This window comes from Athene cunicularia, assembly GCF_003259725.1.
Source record: "Athene cunicularia isolate RWA chromosome 2 unlocalized genomic scaffold, athCun1 chr2_part1, whole genome shotgun sequence".
Taxonomy (NCBI): Eukaryota; Metazoa; Chordata; class Aves; order Strigiformes; family Strigidae; genus Athene; species Athene cunicularia.
Genome location: NW_020799095.1, coordinates 21,608,271 through 21,615,048, shown reverse-complemented (window position 1 = coordinate 21,615,048; position 6,778 = coordinate 21,608,271).

Sequence of the window (6,778 nt, the reverse complement as noted above, 5' to 3'; positions counted from 1 at the left end):
AAAAAAAAAAAAAAAAAAAAAAAAAAAAAACCAAAAACGAAATACGTGAAGCACAATGAAAATAGTGAGAGGGTGCGAGGGGGAGGGAGAAAGATTAGGTTTCCAGGAGAAATAAGAGACGGAGCCAAATAGCACTTTTTAGGGAGAGGTAGGAGAGGCTCCAAAAGGTGAAGAAAGAAAAAAAAAAGAACGCAATAGCAAAGTTATAATGGCACGGCAAAGAGTTGGCCATTAACTTCCTATCAAATCTGAATATTCGGCACTGTGCTTCCTTGGGCTCCTGAGTCCCCTAATAAGGACGCAAATCCTACATCAACTGTTCTTACTACTTCTTTAATAAGAGCTTTGAAGCATGCGAGAACTGGAAATACAGATCTCTGTAGAGCTTTGTGCTTTCATTTTAAACCATAGAAGGAGAATGCAAATATAGGCAACTCATGTTAAGGCAAATAAACAACTTCAAACGCTTACTGAAATGATTCAGAAAGTTTCTGTGCAGGGTTATCAAATAACTATGGCTATATGATACCATCCTTTGTAAAAATTTACAGTTTTTCAGTTAAAGAAAGCTTCAGTGCAAAGCTTCTCAGTGAAATAATTACCAAAGTGCAAGCAGTTCTTGCCTCTCAATATTAATGATTGAATTCTTGTTCGTATTCTGTCTTTTCAGAATGTGTGCTTGACCTACATGTGGTACAAAAGCATAACTTAAATCAATGCCAGCAAGTTTGCCCAAAGCTTATAATATCAAGTGAAAAAATAGAATGTTTTAAATATATGAAAACAGTAAACCGTTTAACTCATAAAAACATCTGGAGCCAACACAGTTTGGAACATCATTTATATTTTCATGTATGGGCTAATATTTGCATTCGCTTCGTGTTTTTTGGGTTTGGTGGTGTTTGGTTTTGGGGTTTTTTGGGGGGTTTTTTGTTTGGTTTTTTTTTTTTAGCTTATGATTTATGGGGAAAGAGATCATATAAAATTGACCTGAATGAACCAGTGTACAATCCCTCCTCTTCAGGACTTTTGTAGTCTTGCTCACTTCTTTTTACATTGGAGGCTGAAAGAACCATCTTCCAGAGTATTTGTCAGAATGTAAGTAGGATTCTTGAACAGTTCTTTCTAGTGTGCGGTTTGCATATTTGCAATATGCAGATTACAGTAAAATCAGACAGATAGTCATACTTGGGGACCACCGTTTGGGTGATATAAATAGCAAGAACTTTGCTGAAGTCAGCAAAAAGACAGCAATTTACGCCATTTATGAATATTCTCCTTACTGTCGAAGAGAAAGCTTACAAATATTAATTCAGTTTATTTTAGTCAAAGATTTTATTGTACTCAAGAGCCTACCAAAGCAAGAGGACGAGGTTTTATTGTACTGTAATTATGATCAGTTCGTATTTTTCCATGGCAATTTGGTGAAGGCAGGCATCATTATTTACCCTTAGAGTCAATCCAGATTCACAACAGATGTATGTTTATTTTCAGTCTTTTTTTCCCTAATTTTTGCCTGTTTAACTCCCATAGAAGCAATAAAAATTATTTCTCTTGATACCTGTGCTGCGACGGAAACCTACAGATACAAGCAATAAAACAATCTGGGCATTATGCATCATTTCAGAGATGCTTGAATGCCTTAACTGAAAACTCTTGCACAGAAAATCTGACTGGCTTTCAAAAATACTGAATCCCTGTCTAGTTAAGAATGACAGTCATCACCTATACCATTCATAATCCTACAGTATACCAGTATCTTCGCTACACGTCGCCATAAAAACGTTTTGTTTGTTTTTTGTTTTGTTTTGTTTTGTTTTCTTTTTTTGTGAGAAATTACACTACCGCAACGTGTACCATAGCTTTACCATTGCATTTCTGTGGTGTACTTCCATTTCACTCTTTTAACATTTACATGTGTCACGGTTTAACACTTATCAGACACAATTTTTGCTTTAAACACTACAACTTATCTACAAAAAATTTAAGCCTGAATCCTGATTTTCAGCTACTTCTCTCGCATACATATGGATTCTGTTCTAATTTTCATGATCTCCAAGTATTACAAATTTTAAAGCTATGCCAGCAATTTAGTATATTACATAAAAGTTGTGCTGAAGTATGAGGCCCTCACTGAAAATGATTTGCAAGTTTGCATTACATCATTAAAAGTTATTTGAATTGCCAGCCCACTCTAACCAGTAAAATATCTTATGCTTCCTATTTAATTTAAATAAGCTGATGAAATATTAAAATGGTTCATGTACTTGAGGCTTCACACCTGAACTATGTTGTTTCAGGAATGCTTTTGGAGTTTAAGCTATGGGAAACTTGCATTCCATTTTAGATATTCAAAAGCCCCAGAATAAGTTCTCTTCAAAACTTTGGTCTGTGTTTGTTTTAAATAGCTAATTTATTTGCAAACTGAACCATCTTGCACAATACTATTTGTTTCCCAATCTGCATGTTATATTGCAATTTAACAATTGTTTCATTCTTTCTAGTATTATCTCCACTTAAGAATGCTGAACTAAAAAACAGTTATGTCAAGTCTTGTAGGGTACTTTAATAATACATATCTTTCATTTGTATTTGGAAATGTATTCAAAGTGCGTGTGCAGGCAAATCAATGATGCCTGAAAAATATGTTTTCCATTTTGTTTTCTCTAGATCTTGACAGTTAAGACACTACGCTCAGTCCATTCTCCTATTAAAATTACTAATCACAGAGAAAACAAAGGCTTGTATTTTTCATTTATTATTTGATACAATTTGCATTGTGGATTTTGATCTGTATATGTACTCAAAAGCCATTTTATCAGAGTCCCCATTGAAAATGCAGACACAGTTTTGCACGGAAGAAAGGCAAAGTGTATTTTCAGCACTCTGAAATTTTAACACTGTTTGCTTCTTACTGTGCTGCACAGTTAATATTTTGGTGATTATGCTTCAAGTTTTAGTCACCCAGGATAAAAAGTACAGATGATTTAAATCTTCATCCATCAAATGTTTTACGCTATGACTTATACCCGTTTATGGGGTAAATACACGATATGCTTACATTACAAAGACCAAAATAGAGGTAAAAACCTACCATTACCTGAAATATTTATTGTCCTCTGCCTTACATTTCCAAGCCCTTGCAGAACCAGCAGCAGGGGGCATATTTCTTAATTCTGCCTCCATCAGGGGACATTAGGAGAGTGATAAGTCACTAATCTTCATCACCTCTTTTACACATTAATGAGTAAAATACTACTCACAGTGTGTATTCCTCGTCATTTCTAATTTTCTCTGCTCTGGAAGGAGAAAAAGACATATATGCATATATCTATGCGCCAAGAATAAATAAATAGAAAATATCTAGGTTTTAATAGCTGCTGGGATTATGTCACTTACTTTGCAGGTGTGTTTGCTTATGATTTATAGTGTGATGAGCTCTAGACTTGGAGCAGAAACCCCTAACTAGCTAGTATTCGGAACAGAAAGATATTCACTTCCCCGAAGAGCTCAGGCTCTATTCGTTTCACTAGTTTCACGTGGGAGTACTCCTGTGTTTTTACAGAATCCTGTTTGTATTCATGGCGATTTGCTTGACTAGAAGCATTTGCAGGATTGGAACCTTAATTAATAATTGCTGTAGAAAACAAAGAGCTAAAAATTGCATGTACTTTTTTTTATGCATAGCTGCATCATGCCCCTCAAAGTCTAAGATCAGATACCACTGACAACAGATACTGGATAGGAAAATTTAAATACAAAGTAACAATTGTTTGAAATCATCATTTTAGGTTAACCTGTTTTGTTTTGGTTTGGTTTTTTTAAGATGCAGATATTATGGCTTGCAAAAGAATGAGAAAAGAAAATAATAAGAAAGCTAGATTTCCCTCAAAAATACATGCCAAGAATAGCTTAATTTCCAGGGACATCACCAAAAGACAAAATTGTATCTGTCTCAAAGATTCTTATTTGGGAAAGTAAATTTTAAGTTTGATGGCGTCAATAACGCTACTGATGTTAACAAAAAAAAACAAAACAAAAAAAAAAAAGGCAAGTTTTTAACTATCTTGAAGAAAGGTCCAGATGGTACACCTCAAGGAGATTGACACCTTCCAAAACTACATTTGCATGAAATCTTTTTTTTTTTTTTTTAATTTCCCCAAAACAGAATGTAGTTTTATTCATAAATATGTAAAAGTATTACACTACTTCTTGAAATTAACCTTTGCAAATATTTGTATTTGTATTTTGATTAGACATCGCATTTGTATGTCCAGTAAGGGACTATCTTTGAAGCACTTTCACATCATCTATGTATATAAATCAGACTTTGACACACTGAATCACTCTCAGGAGCCACCTTCCTCTCTTCACCGATGCCTATCTCATATATTTCCTTTAAATTAGATGACCACAATAAAAGTGTGAAGCTTATTTATTCCTACCCCTTCTTTTCCAAATGAAAAGTGCCTAGCACCGCGGGCTTGGTGAAGCTCAGCTGTACAGCGAAGAAGAGGTATATTATTTGGCATACTTTTCAGCTGACTGAAACACAAATGCAAAATACAGCACATGGGGACACTGTCTGGGTTTGTGCAATTCCCTCACAGGCATTTTGTCCATGAACTTTACGCGCTTGTGCATTTGAGCTGTAGAACGTATCACTTGGGGATTTAGATTTTATTTAATAATCCAAGTATATTTCAATACAAGATGGTAAACTAAAAATATTTTCCATTTAACTGTTTCAAAACGCCATGTGCAAGAGAACACAACAAAATGGGATTAACTCGTAACATATGCAACTCTTATTTGTGCAAGAGCAGTATATGCCCCTAAATCCAGACTGCAGCATCTGGAGGCATAGCATGTCTCTGATGGAAGAGAAAGGCACGAGACATGTCAGCTTCTTGGCTATGACATACTGAAAGCGTGCCTTTCCTTCATGATATCCAATACAACTCTGAATAAGACTAATAAAACAGACACTATCCAGGTAAACTGCCCTGGAAGCATTTTGGATTTTTCATCGCGTTAGTTGTAGGCAGTAGGATTAAGCTGAAGTAGATATTTACGATACATTAAAAAAAAATCTCACCTAAAGCTCTTTCATTTGAAACAATCAAGTCTGAATGAAAACTAATATCCCATGGTATGAATCATGCATTCATTAGTGCATCCAAACATACAAACTCCCAGTTGTAGAAACAAGTTTTGCTGTCACCAAGATATTTGTAGTGCCTCTTTCTTATTACTGCTTTTTACCTCTAGTAGTATTACAAACAGTGTATTCCTCATATACTTTTACTGCTGTGATCAGTTTGGTAGAGACTCTGAAAACATTTTCTAGAAACAATTCATCCTTTAAATAAATGTTTTACAACATGAACTGTCCTCAGACTTGACCTTGAGGAGTGCTGAGTCTTTTCCCCATCGACCTCGCAGAATCAACTTCATTGTTAGACTGTAATAGCAGTTTTTAAAAGCACAGCTAAACATAAATACTGTTCCTTGTGGTTCCAAAAAAAAACCCCCAAACCACTGAAGATTGCATTTTGAAACAAACATGTATGAAAGAGACCTGGTGGATAAATATTTTAATAATGCATTTTTGAAATTTTTATTGCACTAAGATCGTTAAATGATCTGCTATAGAAGTTGAGATGTCTAATTTTAAATTTTCTTTCATTTTTATCAATTATTCTCCTCTGCTATAGTCATAGTAAGCAAGGGAAAAAGTATGCCTTTCTATTGTAGCTATTATTATTTTCAGAAAACACAAGTAGAAACTGAGAAACTGCATTACTACAAAGATTTGTTTACTAAACTTCAAAAATGCTATCATGAACACCATACTGGATGTATAAATACACATATGCATACACTAAAAGAGGGTGTTCAACCGTGCAAAAACACGAGTATACCTCCAGGCTCAAATCCTTAATGTACGATTAAAACAAATTAGGTTAGCGCCTGCTTTCTTTTAATAATAGGCAAAGTTCTTAGATGTATCATACAAAAATACAAAGCCTCACATTAAAGCAAATGAAGGAGCAAAGAAAGCTCTTTGCACAGATTACCAGACAAAATTCTGTCTTCGCTTCCTAGCAGAGTAAAACGTTTGGGAATGTATCTAATCTAACACACCCTATAAAACTGTACAGTAGTCCTTGGTACAACAGTGAGCTGTATGGAAGTAAAAGTCACATCCCAGAGCAAAATTCCAAGATTTCAGCCTGTAATCAAAACTGCCTGTTTAATTTCTAAATTGTGAAGCTGTGTACCCATTCTGGAAAGTAAGTAGGTAGTCTTCCCTTATACATGTACAGTCATTTAATTATGTACGACCCCCTGCAGCTGTGGTAACAAGCCTTTTTTTAAAACACACCTTGACTTGATGATGAGAATATTTTGCTCTAAAAATAACTCATATATTTAATTTCTAATATGGCAGGCATGTCATTTATCCCGGGGTGCATGCAGTAAGTTTACCCTATACAATTTGTAGTCAATCAGACTTTCCCAAATGAAGTCCCATAAATATGAACATACATTGCTTGTTTGTTTTTCTTTTTTTTTTTTGGTGGGTTTTTTGTTTGTTTGTTTGTTTGTTTCCTTTATTGGTATCATAATAGTATGACCCAAATATAAGGAAATAACCATATCATATTAAACACAGGAATACGCTTTCACAGTCGTTTATTGTGCATAGCTAGTAAACATTTCCTGACAAACAATTTAGAGAGTCCATAAATTCCACCCTAACGCTACTTCCGTA